Consider the following 16,505-nt stretch of genomic DNA (forward strand, 5'->3'; position numbering starts at 1 on the left):
TGCTTCTTGAAGGCAGAGAGATCCTATTCTTGAGATTCAAAGACCTGGCTCATAGATGGTGTCCAAAGCAGTCATTGAACACCCATGGCTGAAAGAGAAGGTGGGCATGAGGATCAGTTAGCACATCTGAGAGGTGGCTCCTGGCTAAGGGTGGGGGCAGGGTTCCTCGTGCTGGTCAGGGCACCTCTGTTTGCCTCTTTGTAAAGTTCAGAGGAAGATCTTGCTGCATCCAGGCACCATGGCCAGCTCCTTTCTTTCCAGCTAACATTCTGTGGTCTCATGAAGACCTTCTATTTTTCAAAGTCCCATCATATGCACAACTCGTGGTGTGAAGAGGTTACCTAGTATTCCCAATTTTACAGATGCAGTGATGTCTTTGGTTTTAGACTGCCCTCAACCGCCCACACGTCTGCTGGTAACAGCACCCATCCCCCATTGGATTGTCTTGTGGGACTGTCCGACAAGATGCCCCACCCTTTCCTGGCTGAAGGGTGGTAATTTGACTTGAGTAAAGCCAATCAGGCACTCTTCCTTGAATCTGAATGTTGCATGGAGAAACAGTAATTTAAAACAGCTGGGGATTACAAAATGACCCAGCAATTCCACTTCTAGGTATATATACAGAAGAATTAAAAGCAGGGACTCGAACAGATATTTATATACCCACGTTCATAGCAGCATTATTCACAATAGCCAGAAGGTGGAAACAACCCAAATATCCATTAACAGATGAATGGATAAATAAAGTGTGCTTTATATTCAAACATACAAAAAACCCAGTCTCCAGGACCCTTTTCCCTCAAAGGACACCTGAGCAAGTGCTTAAACTCATTTCATGATGTTTATATGGTTTTTTAAAAGATAGCACAGAGGGGCAAGGTAAGTTTTAAATAGTCTTTTTGTATTCTTATAATGCTACAGCTGTATGGGGCAGGAAGCATCCCCAGGGAGCTTGTTATCTGTAGAGGTTGCCTGGCCAGCGACCACATTCATGGAGGAGAGAAGGGATCTGCCAGGGAGGCAGGGAGGACTGCGGGCAGCAGGCCTAGATGAAGCAGGGTGCCTGCAGGTCTCTTCTTTCCTCCCTTGCCAGCCAGAATGCAGCAGCTCTGCCACCAGGCTCAGTGAGGGCTGGTGCTGCCCCCACCCACGTTGCACAGGGGAAAGAGCCCACTGCCCCAGCTCTGGCAGATCTGCAGACAGGGCAACCTCACCTTGGAGCAAGAGCACAAATAATTCCCCTACCTCGCCCCCATGCACCAAAGTAGTAAGCTTCATTCAGCGTTTACTCTGGGCTAAGCATGTTACATGTGTTAACTCATTTCTTCCTCACAGTACTGTAAGATACCATTATTATCTTCATTTTGCACATGAGGAAACCGAGTCACAGGGAGGTTTAGAAGGTAGCCTACGATCACACAGCTAGCAAGTGGTGGATAGGGGCCTTAGGCCCTACAAGCCCAGGACAGTAAGTCGATGTTCCCATAAATGGCAGTTCTAGGACCTATGGAGGAAGGGAGGAGGCACGTGTGTGTGTGGCGTGTGCGTGCAGTAAGAGGAAAACCCCATCATGATAAAACTAATCAAGATCGTAATACCAGCAGCATTTACTGAGCACTTAGTGTGTCCTGGGCCTGTGCTTTACATGTAGTTTCATTCTCACCAACACCGGGATGAGGTAGGTACTGCTGATGCCCACATTCATTCATTCCTTCATTCATTCATCTCTTCATCCATCCATTCCCTCATCACTCCTTGAGCTCACACAGGGCAGTTGTCCTGAACTGTGGTCCAGATGCCCAGTGAGAGCAGCCCTGCCCTGGCCCGAGTCCACTCTAGAGAGACCTCACACCGGTGGTGCTCATGGTCTGTGGCCTCAGCTGCCCAAGACCCCGGGTGTGCATGCCGGGCAAATCCCATCTCTGTCCACACTTGCTGTCAGCACCTACCCAGCCTACCTAGCCCACTCACTTAGCCCAGGCAGGCACCCCAACCTACACCCAGCCAAGCCAGCCTGGGGACAAGTGAGAAGTTATGGAGGGGCTGGCACCTCCACTTTGTTGAAGGTTCTGGCCCGTGGCCAGAGAGACCCCACTGCCCAGCAATACCATGGCCTCCTTCCTGCCCCCTTCCCCCTCCCTGGCTCGGCGTCTGGGTGTCTGTCCAGGAAGTTTGTCCTTCTTTGCCAGGCAACCTGGCCTTGGCCAGGGAGCATCCTGCAGTGTGATTTCCGTCCGGCCTTGTCCCGTGACTGCTATGCCATGGAAACACCATCCTCCGCTCCTCAAGGCCACTTCCCGTGTGACCTTCCTGCTCCTGGGATCAGAGTCATTCCCACACTGGCTGGGGCTGGGGCCAGCCCCTTCTCTCCCTTCCTCCCTCTCTCATCTGTCCCTCCCACTCTCCGGAAGGGAAGGTCTGTCACCGGCCCCACAATTGATTAATAGCCCAGCTTTCACTGATAATTCCACCCTGAGGGCTGCAGCCCAAAGCTTTGAGTAAACACAGTGATTTTCCTTAAATAAACATCCTCCCCACAAAGTGAAGCTGGTGACCCACTGAGGCCAGCTGACCCAGCAACTGTTTTCACCTCTGTGTCCTGGTTCTCTCTGCTCCCCCACCCCCCATGGCAAGTGTATGGGAACAGCACGGGAATCAGAATCCCCAGTGGGTCCAGGGCCTTCACTCGAACTTAGTGACAACCCTGTGGACCCTCTTCAGCCTGAGGAAGCTCCCCCTCTGACCCCACAGCCCTACCTGCCTCCTGGAATTTCTAGTTGTTCATTCTTCAGGCTCACAGCTCCTGGTCCCTGCTACCTCTGACCCTTTAAAGGGCCCCAGCCACCCAACTCCACAAGGGCAGCAGTAACCCAGAGCAGCCTCCTGCTCTTCCATTTAACCTGCTGTTCCTGGCTTCCTCTGGGCTCTCTTGGACTTGGGAGGCCAAACATTCCTGCTTCTGATCTCCCACCTCTATCCCACCTGTCTCCATAACGTGCTTGACCCGGTTTCCTGCTTCTACCCTCATGGTCTGTTTTCACAGCCCCCCTACCCAATTTCATGTCCTGTTTCCGGGATGCAGTGGCAGTCCTGGGGACCATCGCACACCACAGGATTGAATGCCTCAGAGGTAGGGACTCGCAGAGGACAGATCCTGCTGCATCAGCTCATAAAACTCGGTTACTGAGGGTCACAAAACAGAAGGGCAGAGCAGATCCTCGAGTGGGACATCCCCCTAGGCCTCTTGTCCCCTTGAGCCCATCACGTCAGATGCCCATGGTCACTTACAAGTCTGGATGTTTTGGAATGTTAATTTTTCTTTTTTCTCCATATAATTTCTCCTTTTCCTGTCTCCAATTTAAGCAGGAGTAGTTTGAAAGTCTGGCTGGGTCTTTGCTCAAACATCAAGGACAATTTAGCGAGTTTGCAGAAGAGACGAACAGATTTGCTGGGATGGACAGAATGCCCCAGGGGAAGAGTGGGGAGCAGGTTCCCCAATATTACCTGCTCTGAGACCAGAAATCTCCTCCTAGAGGAAATGGAGAGGCCCCCAACAGCAGGATTCCCAGCCCTGCTTCCTGGCAGCCTGCGTGGAGACAGCAAGACCCCAGGGAGGAGCAGCCCCCACAGTGCCTCAGGCATTTGGAATCATCAACACTGGGGTCCTGACACCCAGCACAGAGGCAGGAAAGAGTCAAAGACAGACAAGGTCTTCTCCATGGCTTCTCCAGGTGGGGGGCAGGTGGCTGCCCCCATGTCTTGGTGCAGTGGAGGGTCTTGGAACTTCTCACACACCTAGAAATACCCGGAATGTTATCCCATCGGATAACATTTTCTCCAGCCTGGAGGAATGGAGCTCAGAGTGAGAAATGAATTTCATTTACAAAAAATGACTTCTGAGTTTGTGCACCAAGGTTTACACCCAAAACAACCAGAGGACTTGTAGTTGCCAGAGCACAGCAGACTATTTCCTGTCTTCATGCTGGGCCTTCACACATGCTGTTGCCTCTGCCTGGAAAGTCCGTCCTTTCTACAGTCTGTTCACTGACTCTCCTTAGCCCTTAAAACCAGGCTCAGATGATATCTTCTCTCTGGGAAACCTCCCCACAGAGCACAATTGTTCATGCCCTATTTCCTTCCCTGTGTGCTACTTACCTCTTTACTGTTATATATTTCTCTCTTTTTCCTTTTATTGAGATATATTTCCCACATCATAACATTCACGCTTATGAAGTGTACGGTTCAGTGTTTCCAGCATATTCACAAAATTGTGCAATGGTCACCATTAATTCCAGAATGTTTTCATTGCCCCCAAAATGCACCCCACACCCATTAGCAGTCACACCCTTTTTCCTCTGCCCCAGTCCCTGGCAACAAATAATCTACTCTTTCTCTATGGATTTGCCTATTTGGGACATTTTATAAAAATGGAATCACACAATATGTGGCCTTTTGTTTCTAACTTCTTTGCACAATGTTTTCAAGTTTCAACCAGCTGTGACATGTTTCAATACTTCACCCTATTTTATTTATTTTTTTAGATAGTGGTATATTTTATTGCCCTACCAAACTAATTTTAAGAGTAAGCTAGTTATTACACCATAGAAAAACAACAAACTCTTCTTCAAAATGAATTACTCTAGATTTACTTAGTAAGTCTTATCTTTATAAATAAATTAAATATCAAGTTTAAATGAATTTTACATCCATTTCACATCTTTTTACCCTTTTCTATTAAGGTGATGATTTGATCAGTTCCCATACAGTTTTTCACTATATATAAAGACTGGTAAAATTGTAAATAAGCATTGCAATTTGAATTCACAGAAAATATTTGTAATCTCCACAGACCAGAAATAATTTTGAACACATGCTCTTGTTTTTGAAAATATTAGTTCACCACCACATTTTTCCACGTATTTCTGTACCCACCTTTTCTCAGAACTTTCAGGCAGGAAATGATAGAAGATGACAGGAAAGGGAAACTTTAAAGTTTTTTGGGGAGGGCCACATTTCCTAGGACTGACAAGACAGATGACTTCCCTATATCTCTTTAGTCATCAAAAGACTAGGAGGAATGACAAATTCCCAATACAGTTATCAACCTCACCTAATGCCATCAGAATAAAGGATTCAGATGAAAGAATCAAGTTCAAAGAATAAAAGCATCTTCATAGTTAATCCTCGGATAATCCTAGTGCTCTCCTTTATTTACCTATGTGCTTTTTAAAAAATAAACTGGAAGTATAAGAATCCAATGGAAATTAAATAAATAATAATTTAAATATTAAGCCACTTTTTTTTCTGTTACGAAGGGAAAGAACAATATATTTTCAATTTAAAGTCTTGGGTATTATTCCTTTTCAGAGCTTTCCCTTATGCATAACTTTCATTTCCTATTTTTTAACTTTCATTTAAAAAAATTCACGGCTTTACATTTCCCTCTGTGGAAAAAAGGAAAACTATTCCAAATAGCTTTACTATTTATTACCATTTGACTGTTCTCCATTCACTTTTATGGCTGAGTAATAATCTATTATATGGATATTCCTTATATTATTTATCTGTTCATCAATTGATAGACATTTGGTTGTTTCCACTTGGGGGCTATTCTGAATAATGCTGCTAAGAACACTTGTATGCAAGTTTTTGTGTGGACATATATTTTCAATTCTTTGGGGTCTATACCTAGGAGTGGAATTGCTGTGTCATGTGGAAACTCTATGTTTAACTTTTTGAGGAACTGCCAAACTGTTTTCCAAAGTAGTTGTACCATTTTATGTGCCCACCAGCTGTGTGTGAGGATTCCACTTTCTCCACACACTTTCCAACATTTGTTATTATCTTTTTGATTAGAGCCATCCCAGTGGGTGTGAAGGGGCATCTCATTGTGGTTTTGATTTGCCTTTCTCTAATGACTAATGACGTTGAGCATCTTTTTATGCAGTTATTGGCCACTTGTATATCTCCTTTGGAGGAATGTCTATTCCAATCTTTTGCCTGTTTTTAATTGGCTTATTCATTCTTTTATTGTTGAGTTGTGTGTGTACACATTTCCATTAGTGCATGTACCACACTGTTCCGTAATCTATGTTTTATATGTCTGAGTTCCCTGTTAAACTGTGGCCAAATGTGGGCAGGGCCTGGGTCTGATTCAAATCTGTGCTCTCCTCATAGGTATAGTGCAGGGTATGTGATGGATGCTTGGTAAATGCATCAAGACAGGTGAGCCAAGCTTTTGGGGGAGTCCTTGGGGTCTCCTGCAAGGTTTTTCTTTTTCAAAGTATGTACATTTCAAAGTTACCCTCCTCTGTGCCCAGGAGCTGACCTCTGTGGGTTACATCAGTGGACTCCCTTGGTCTCTGGCTTCCAGTTGGATTTGGCCAGTGGGACACTGGCTGGGGATTGGACAGAAGGGAGGTGAGCAAGTTGGGGATAATTATTCCCTCTCTGTAGGGTTGCCGTCTGTGTCCCTCCACTGAAGGCCACAGCTCCTGCCAGGGGAGCTTCTCCACATAGCCCTCTGGTCTCAGGTTGGGGCTCTCGTCCATGTGGCTGGTTCTAGCTTGGGGTACTGTATCTCCATTTGGCTTTCCAAGACCCTGCTCACATCTTTGTGCAGAATCCCTTCATTCACCCTCCTTGGATTACCCAAATTGAGCGTGCTCCATCTCCTGCTGGACCCTGGCTGACACAGCTGGGGACTGTCAAGTGCAATGGCCAAGAGTCAGGGTTTTGGTTTCAGGCTGCCACACTTTAGCTCAGTAACTTGGGCAAGTCACTTAAGCTATCAAGCCTCAACTTCCTCATATGCAAAAGGGATGCACTACCAGTCCCTTCTTCAGAGCTGACGTGAGAAGGAAATGAGGCAGTGGCTGTCAGCACAGAGCCTGGCACAGACTAAGGCCCTCATCAATGGTAGATGCTGTCGTTAGGATGACTAGAGCTTTGAGTATTACAAGGGGAGCTGATTTACTCCTTGTTCTTGCCTGCTTGGCCCCATTTCATTTGAGATCAGCAGCTGAAGGGCCCTTGGGTAAGTGGCTTAAAAAGGAATAAAATAGATGTTTAATCCACACATGTCACATGCTGGTGAGCCTGTGGGAGGGCACAGGAGTCTAAGAGAGGATGATACTCTTAGGGAGTTGGCCACAGAGTGGAGAAGTCAAGACAGACCCCCAGGGACCCTGGGCATGAGAGAACCTAAGGAACCTGAGCAGACTAAGTCCTGGCTACTCCAACACCTGAACCTACTGCAGGGGTTTGGATTTATTCTGCATGGTTCTGGGGGCAGAGATGGTATCAGGAAACGCATGTTCCTTCTGGCTCTAGATCCTGCGCAACCCCCACTTGAGAACAAGCGAGACTCCTCAGGCTTCTCTCAGAGGCTGCCTGGGCTATAACAGGAACAGCACCAGCCTTGGGGGCTGCAGAGACCTGGGTGTGACTGCTGTTTGCTGCTCACGGTCTGGGGACCTGGGCATATCATGTGACCTCTCGGAGCCTCAGCTTCTTCATCTGTATTGAACACACAGAGCAGCATTATCAAAGGGGATAATGGCCATTCAAACTTTAAAAAAGAAAATAAGTATATGATGGAGAGGATGAGAGCTTGTGGGGGAGACAGGTGCGGGTCACATGAGGGAGCAGAGCCAGTGAGTGCATGAGCTGAGCTGAGTGTTGAAGGCCCAGGGGGTCTGGCCAGGCATCTGGGGATGGGGACTGTCTCGGGGCAGGAGGCTCAGATGGTCCAGTTGGGAGTCACCCTCCAGTGGGGGGAGTAGAGGGACATGCTGGGGGAGAGTGGAGGATGAGTGACTGGTTGTGTCCGACCCCTGCTTTCCTGCTGGGGTCCAGGGCAGGGGCAGTGGACAGGCATGGGTGAGCAGATGGGGGTGTGGACAAATGCTGCAAGAAGGTTCCACATGCCCATTCATCCCTTTGTTTGCTCAGCAACAGTCAAGGAGCATTTGTTAGTGCCTGTGATGTTCCAGATCTGGGTCAGAAGTGGGGACAGCAGAAGAGCCATCCAAGTCCCGGCCTGAAGGAGATCAGCATCTTAGATGCCTTTCATGGTTACACCAGGTTCATTTGAAGACTCATGGCTCTCTCATGAGGTCTGTGATCTGCACAAATGACTGTGTTTTCTGGACCTTTCCCTCATCTGAGGGGACAGTGACTCTACTTCCTCTCAGGGTTGATTGGAGGAGTAGCAACATATAGACTATGGTGGAAAATAGCTAGCAATCCCTAAGTGCCAGTAAATAGCAACTATTTTGTTGACATTCATTCGGGTATGCTTGTAACCTTAGAAAGTAGATGGAAGTTTTCCTGAAGAAACACTCCTACATGTGTACGAAGAGGCATTTATTCTGAATTGTCTGTAACGGCTAAATACTGAAAACAGTGTTATATGTCTTAGTCTGTTCAGGCTGCTATAACAAAATACCTGAGACTGGGTAATTTATAAACAACAGAAATTTATTGCTTGCAGTCCTGGAGGTTGGAAAGTCCAAGCTCAAGGTGTCTGAAGATTCGGTGTCTGGTGAGGGCTGTCCTCTGCCTCATGGATGGCCCCTTCTTGCTGTGTTCTCAGACGGCACAACAGAGCTCCTTTGGATCTCTTTTAAAAGGCACTAATCCCATTCATCAAAGTGGAGCCCTCATGACCTAATCACTTCCCAGAGTCTTCACCTTTGGATACCATCACGTGGGGATTAGGTTTCAACATATGAATTTGAGGGGGATACACACATTCACATCATAGCAGCATCCGTCAGTCGGGGAGTGTTTAGCCATGATATATGCTCATACTGTGAAATACTGCACAGCAGTTTAAATAAATGAGGTAGCTCATAGGCACTGACGTGGAAAGATCTCCAAGAAACAGCGCTAAGTGTGAAGGGCCAGTTGCAAAATGGGTACAAAATGGCTCCATTTCTGTAAACCTACAGAAAAGATCTAGAAGGATTCTCACCAAAGTGGTTTAACCATAGTTACCCACTAGGGAAGAGAGGGAGGGTGGCCTTAAGGGAGCTTCACTTTGTCTGTATTGTTTAAATTCAAGAATACCTGTTATATCTGAGATATTAAACATGACTTTAAAGAGATGACTTTTTTAGAGGGGTGAGGGTTAGGGAGAAATTGGTTAATAGGCACAGAGAAGGAATATGTTTTGTAATGACAAATACGTCAGCTATCTGGATTCAATCATCACGTGTTGTACACAAATATCGATAGACAACTCTGTACCCTGCAAATATGTATAACCAATTATGTTTTAATTAAAAAGAAATTTTAAAAAGAAATTACTCTTTTTTTCACCTCTCTGAGCCTGAGTCTATTTCTCAGAATGAGGGGTTTTCACTAAGAGATATTTAATGGTCTTTCCATAATTTTTTTTATTATGGAATAGTATACATAAAAGTGACCATTTTAACCATTTTTACGTGTGCAATTCAGTGGCATTAAGTACATTCATGCTGTTGTGCAACTGTCACCGCTATCCGTCTTCAGAACTTTTGCATCATCCCAAACAGAAACTCTGTACTCCGTAAACTGGAATTCCCTGTCCCCTGCTCCCCCAGCCCCTGGTAACCACAATTCTACTTTCCGTTTCTATGAATGTGACTGTTCTAGATACCTCAAAAATGTGAAATTGTACAATATTTTTCTTTTTGTGTCTGGCTTATTTCACTTAGCATGTTTTCAAGGTTCGTCCATGTTGGAGCATGTATCAGAATTTCATTCTTTTTTAAGACAGAATAATATTCCCATGTATGTATATACCACATTTGGTTCATCCATCCATCCGTCCATGGACATTTGTGTTATCTCCACCTCCACTATTGTGAATAATGCTGCTATGATCGTGGGTATACAAATATCTGTTCAAGTCCCTATTTTTTTAAAAATTGAAACATAGTTGATTGTACATATCTGTGGAGTACAGAGCTGAATATCAATGCCTGTGTGCAATACGGGATGCTCAAATCGGGATAATTAGTACACTCACTGTTATATGACAATGTAATTGTTTTTTCATGGTCCTTTACCAAGTCCTTCCCTCCCCTCCCTCCCCCTCCCCCTTTCCCACCTTTGGTAACCTCAGTTCTGTTCTCTCCTTTTGAAAGTTCAATGTATTATTGTGTTTGTTGTATTTTTCTTTTTTTAAAAATTTCTTTCTTTTTTTTTTTTTTAGCTCCCACATATGAGTGAGATTAAGTCCCTGTTTTTAATTCTTTTGTGTATATACCTGGAAGTGGAGTTGCTGAACCATATGATAGTTCTATGTTTAATTTTTTGAGATACTGCCATGCCATTTTTCACAGAGGTTAGTTTTACACTCCCAGCAGCAATGCACAGGGGTTCCAAGTTTCTCTGCATCCTCACCAGCACTTGTTATCTATTTTATTGATAACAGCTACCCTAGTGGGTGTGAAGCGGCATCTCATTATGGTTTTGACTTGCATTTCTCTAATAAGTAGTGATGTTGAACATTATTTCACGTGCTTATTGGCCATTTGTCCATCTCCTTTGGAAAAATGTCTAAGTCTTTTGCCCATTTTTGAATTGGGTTGTTCATTTTTGTTGTTGTTGAGTTTTAGTTTTTTATATATCCTGGATATTAATCCATTATCAGATATATGACTTGCAAACGTTTTCTCCCGTTCTGTGGGTGGCCTTTTTACTCGGTTGGTAGTGTCTTTTGATGCACAAAGTTTTAAATTTTGATGAAGTCCAATTTATCTAAAGGAATGACTTTAAGAATATCTACAAGAAAAAAGAAAAAAAGAAAGATGGAAAAAAAGAAAAGGAAGATGAGGCAGAGACATGTGGAACAAAAGACGGGTTACGTAGTTCCTGGGCCAACATCGCCCACGTTCTGGACACCCAAGTGCACAGCCGATGAGAGCAGACCGAGCAGGGTGAGGGCTGGGGTGGGCTCTGGTAAGCCCCAGTGCGGCCTCTGCCGGGAGTGGGTGTATGTGTGGAGAGGGTTGTGGCCCTGGGGTTTCCCTGAGATCTGTAAACTGGAGACAGGTGGGTGAGCTCAAAGGCAGGAAGCTCTCAGTTAGGAAACCTGTGGGCGCACCCACCTGCCTCTCTCAAGCCTCGTTAACTGCAGGTTAAATTCCAGACCCCAGAGCCAGGGTTTCTAAAGAGCATCTGTCTCTCTGTCTTCACCTTTCTTTTGTTTCATGAGGGTTTTTTTTGTTTGTTTGTTTCTGATTCTAAAAATAATATAACTATACCAAACTGATCAAAGAATAAAGGGAAAAGGCAAGTCACAAGGCCATCATTCTGCGGTAATAACAGTTACCATTCGCTGAGTATGAACCCCATGCCAGGAACCGGCCTTCATACTCTCCCAAGCACTCCCACCCCAGTCAATCCCCAGCCCTCAGATCCATATGCCCCCCAAGGAAACTGAGCCATTAGTGAAGGGCTAGTTCAAGTACAGCTGGGATCAACTGGTTCTAAAGCCCATTTCTACTTTATCCTCTATTCTGCTACTGTTTACATTTGGACTTTGTATTAGTCTGTTTCTGTTGCTTATAACAAAATACCCGGAACTGGGTAATTTGTAAGAAAACAAAATTTATTGCTTACAGTTTCAGAGGCTGGGAAGTCCAAAGTCCAGGGAACACACCTGGTCTTGTTTTTTTGACTGGTAAAGGGATCGCAACCCTCGGCATGGTGTGATCTGCACCACGCTCAGCCAGTGAGCGCACTGGCCATCCCTATATAGGATCCGAACCCACGGCCTCGGTGCTACCAGCGCCACACTTTCCCGAGTGAGCCACGGGGCCGGCCCCACCTGGTGTTGTTTGATGGTGGCTTTACAGCAATGCAGGGGTCTCACTTGTCAGAAAATGGCAGAGCAGCGAGTGAGAGAGACTCTTACATGCTTTCCTTTTAAAGCCCTCGGAACCACATCCCTGACCACCATTTTTCATCCATTTACTACAGCGCAGTCCTACAAGCCAATCACCTCTTCAAGGCCCCACTTTTCAGTTACCATAATAGGATTTCCCACCTTCAACAGTTAAGCAAGAATTAAGCTTGTAATATATGAACTTTGGGGGGACACAGTTCAATCAATCCACAGCAGACTTATTTTTTCCAGCCTTAAAGATAATTGTTTTACATTTCAAATCTCCCCTTACGAATGTAGATTCTTTTGGTTATTTTAGGAACAATAAGATAGGCTATTTATCACATCATTTACTCATCCAATGATCCAATGATTTTTAATAACATTGGGTGTTATTTAAAATGGTTTTCATTGGGTTATCACTTTTGTGCTACTCTCTGCACCTGTCCTGACCTGTACCTTTCTGGTGCCACTTGAGCAGTCTCTGTGCTTCCCATGACTTATCTCCAGAGGGCAGCTCAGCCAGGTCAATCATGGGGTAAAGTATCCAAGGGTTGCAACCATAGTCACCCCCTGTCCCCACAACCTTCTAGAAAGGGATGAAAAGTATGGGTTCCCCAGAGGCTGCTGGGGAGGTGCCCCAATGGTCTCTTGTGGGGTCTATTCCCACCTCCAATGCCAGACAAGGTCCTAGACCCTAAGTGCTGTCATCCCTACTTGTCACCTGGACTTGAAATGGAACCTCCAAGAATGGAGATAAGACCATGTTTTTTTTCTTGTTATACAAATAGCATGAGTTCAATGTTTTTAAAAAAAGGGGGGTGGTGGGAAGGAGGCTGGCTGATTAGCTCAGTTGCTTAGAGTGTGGTGCTGATAATACCAAGGTCCAGGTTTTGATCCCTGTACCAGCCAACAACCTGCCACCCCCCCCCCAAAAAAGGAGGTAACTACAGAAAAACAAAAGTAAAACAAAATTCACCTGCAATCCCACAACCTAGAAAGAACCACTGATAACACATATATTTTATGGTTTGTGTGTGTGCATGTGGATGGGTGGGTATATGTGTGTTTTTAAATAAAATCATGCTCCAAGTACTATTTTCTTACCTGCTTTTTTCTCTCAACAGTGTGTTAACAGCATCTTACTACCTGTGTGACCTTAGGTGAGTTAATTAAACGCTCTGTGCCTCAATTTCCTCACATGTAAAATGGGGATGCTGTGAGGATTAAAGAAGTTATTAGGTGTAAAGCACTCAGAACTGGGCCTGGTAGGTAGTGTGCTCCGTAAGTGTTAGTTATAACTACTTTTTTTTTTTTATTATTCATCATCCTTTATGGCTGCTTAGAATTCTATTGTTTACACCAATGTATTAGGCTCTCAACCAAGCAATTTGCTCCAAGACAATGTCTGGAGACATTTTTGGTTGTCACAGCTGGGGTGAGGGGTGCTATGGCATCTAGTGGATGGAGGCCTGGGCTGCTGCTAACATCCTACAGTGGACAGGACAGCCTCCCACAATGAGTCAGGTGCCAAGGTTGAGAATCCCTAGTCTAAGTGATCCCTGGTTTACTCCACCAGCTCTCTTTGGACTGATCGTTCTTATTCCATACCACACTGCAATAAACATGCCAGTGGTGATTTTAGGTGGGAAAAATGATCCTGGCATGCTTTGGGGAGAGTAATCTGGCAGTAGGGTGGTGTGCATGACAAATTAAGGTCCATGGGGGGGGGTGTGGGGGAAGAACACGAATAAATGACTGGTCTCAGCCCTGGATGGCAGGGTCAGAGGGAAAGTTCAAGATGCGCAGCCCTCAAGACCTCGTGCACTTCCTGTGACCCTTCTCACAATAACGTGAAGCACAGAGCTCAGTCACGTCACCTGTGGTAAACCTCACAGTTAACAATCCCACTGCCGCCAAGGGACAGATCTCATTGTCATGCTGTCTCCAGAGATGTCTGAGTGAGATAAGGGAGGGGACTTAAAGGGGCTAAATATTGTACCTCTAAGCGACCTATGGGGGGAGTGGGAGATGGCTTCCCTTGTCTTGCCTCCAGACTATAAATGGAAGGATCCCTTGGGATTGGACACTAAAATACATTTTAAAAATCTGCTTTCTTTGCTGTTAGATGAGCCAGTGGTTCTCATGAAGGCTGTAAAGGAGATCCCAGGTCCCAGAGGTTTAGGATAGAGAAGCTCTCAAATGCTGGGCTTTGGGGGGGTCATACCATTTAATCCTTTGGCCTGGTCCAGCTGCACCCTGGATGCCCCTGCTTCACCCACCTGAGATTCCATACACATGGGGGTGGCTTGCTTCTTCCAAGCCTGTGGCCCTCAGAGCATCTCCTACACTTTATTTCATTCAGTCTTCTCTGCACCAGGCACTGGGATGAGATGATCAGCAACAAAGATAAGGCCCTGCCTTCACGGAGTAGGGGGAGACAGGCCATAAACATGGAAACAAATCATCAAGCAGGTGATTCCAGGAGGTGACAGTGGTGACAGAGCTCAACCAGGATGAAGCTGGAGCTCCAGGCAACTTCTCTGAGGAGAAGGCATTCAGGTTGCCACCAGAATGTTGAGGAGAGGTCAGTCTGTGACAATCCAGAGAAAGAGATGTCTGGGCAGAAGGGCAAACAGCAAATGCAAAGACCCTAAGGTCTTTGACACATTTTGAAGCAGAAAGGCTCAACTACCTGCCCAATGCTGCCATTCTGTGGATGAGGAAACAAGGGCCAAAGAGAGGAATTAATTTGTCTGGCATCAAATAGCTAGATCTTCTGTTTCTCAGGGCAGTGTGGTTTTCACTTGGCAAGTCTGCAAGTCCCCTTCCAGCTTCAACACACCCACTCTGGCAGAGCTGGCCTTGTAGCAGAGGGCACAGTCACAGGAGCAGCCCCACCAGATGGGGCCTGTCCACCCTCTCTCTCATGCTGGAAAGTGTGTGGTGATGTGGATGGGTGAGGAATGACCTTGAACCCAGCCTCCTTAATCATCAGCATGGCACCTTAACAGTCACTGGCTAAAAAAATAAAATGGCTTGCAACTCCCCTCACAGTGGGTCACTAATGCTAGGGTGCTGAGACCCCAAGGCTGAGACCTGCTAAGCTGCCCTGGACTAACCATCACAGTCACATCAGTCCAGTCTTCTCCTCCAAAGATGAGAAAACCCAAGGGCAAGATGGAAGAATGGTGGAGAAGGCAGATGCATGCCTGGGGTCCTAGGCTGGAGCTGTAGGCATCCCTGACCACCTGGCAGAAGGCAGGAGCACACCTGCAGTCCTAGGCAGGAGCCATGGGCAGTTCCCACTGCCTGGCAGAAGGCAGGAACATGACGAGAACACCACTTCCACGTGGGTGGTCCACCACAGCCACTGCTGCTGCAGTAGCAGCCACAAACACTGTTCTAGCAGCCCACTGTCAGCTGAATTGTATTGACGCAGGAGAGTTACCAGAAGAGACTGGAAGAAGAAGAGGAAGTCTCTCTCCTCAAACCCCACTCCAGAGTAATAGAAGAAGCACCTCCTCTACCAGATGACAAGACATCAATGTAAAGAAACTAGAAACACAAAAAACCAAGAAAATGTAACACCACCAAAGGAATACAATAATTCTCAAGTACCAGACACCATAGAGCAGGAAACCCTTGAAATGATTAAGAAGGAATTCTGAGCAACAATCTTAAGTAAACTCACTGAGATATGAGAAGACTCAGACAACATAATGAAACAAGAAAAAAAATCCAGAATATAAAGGAGCAAATTTACAAAGAGATTAAACCTTAAAAAAGAATGTAGCAGAACTCATGGAACTGAAATATTCATTCAATGAAACAAAAAACACAGGTGAGAGCTTAAGCAGCAGTCTAGAACAAGCAGAAGAAAGAATTGTCAATCTTGAATGTAGTCTTTTTGAAATAACCCAAGCAGACCAAAAAAAAAAAAAAAGGAAGAAAGAATTTTTAAAAATGAAGAAAATCTAAGAGAGCTAGCAGACAACTTTAAGTGCACATACATTTGAATCATGGGTATTCCAGAAGGGGAGGAGAAAGAAAAAGGCATTGAAAAACCTATTCAATGAAATAATAATGGAAAACTTCACAGGCATAGGGAAAGACATGGACCTTCAGATACAGGAGGCTCAAAGACCCTCAAAGAGATTCAATCCAAAGCAATCCTCTCCAAGACACAGTACAGTCAAACTGGCAAAGTTCAAAGACAAAAAGAGAATCTAAAAGCAGCAAGAGAAAAGTATCAAGTGCTCTATAAGGGAGCCCCATCAGACTAATAGCAGACTTCTCAACAGAAACTCTCTGGGCCACAAGAAATTGTGATGATATATTCAAAATACTAAAAGAAAAAAACCTGCCAGCCAAGAATGCTACACCCAGCAAGGCTATCCTTAAGAAATGAGAGAGAAATAGTGTGTTTTCCAGGCAAACAAAAACTGTGAGAGTTCACTACCACACAAAAAGCCCTGAAATAAATCCTCAAGGGAGTCCTGCATCTGGAATCCAAAAAATAATAATCACTACCAAGAATACAGAAGAAAGAAGAAAACCCACTGGTAGAACAAAAATACAAACAAGAAAGAGAAAGAAACTAAATATTACCACCTCAAAAAACCAA

Source organism: Cynocephalus volans, chromosome 7 (genome assembly GCF_027409185.1).
Source record: "Cynocephalus volans isolate mCynVol1 chromosome 7, mCynVol1.pri, whole genome shotgun sequence".
Classification (NCBI taxonomy): Eukaryota; Metazoa; Chordata; class Mammalia; order Dermoptera; family Cynocephalidae; genus Cynocephalus; species Cynocephalus volans.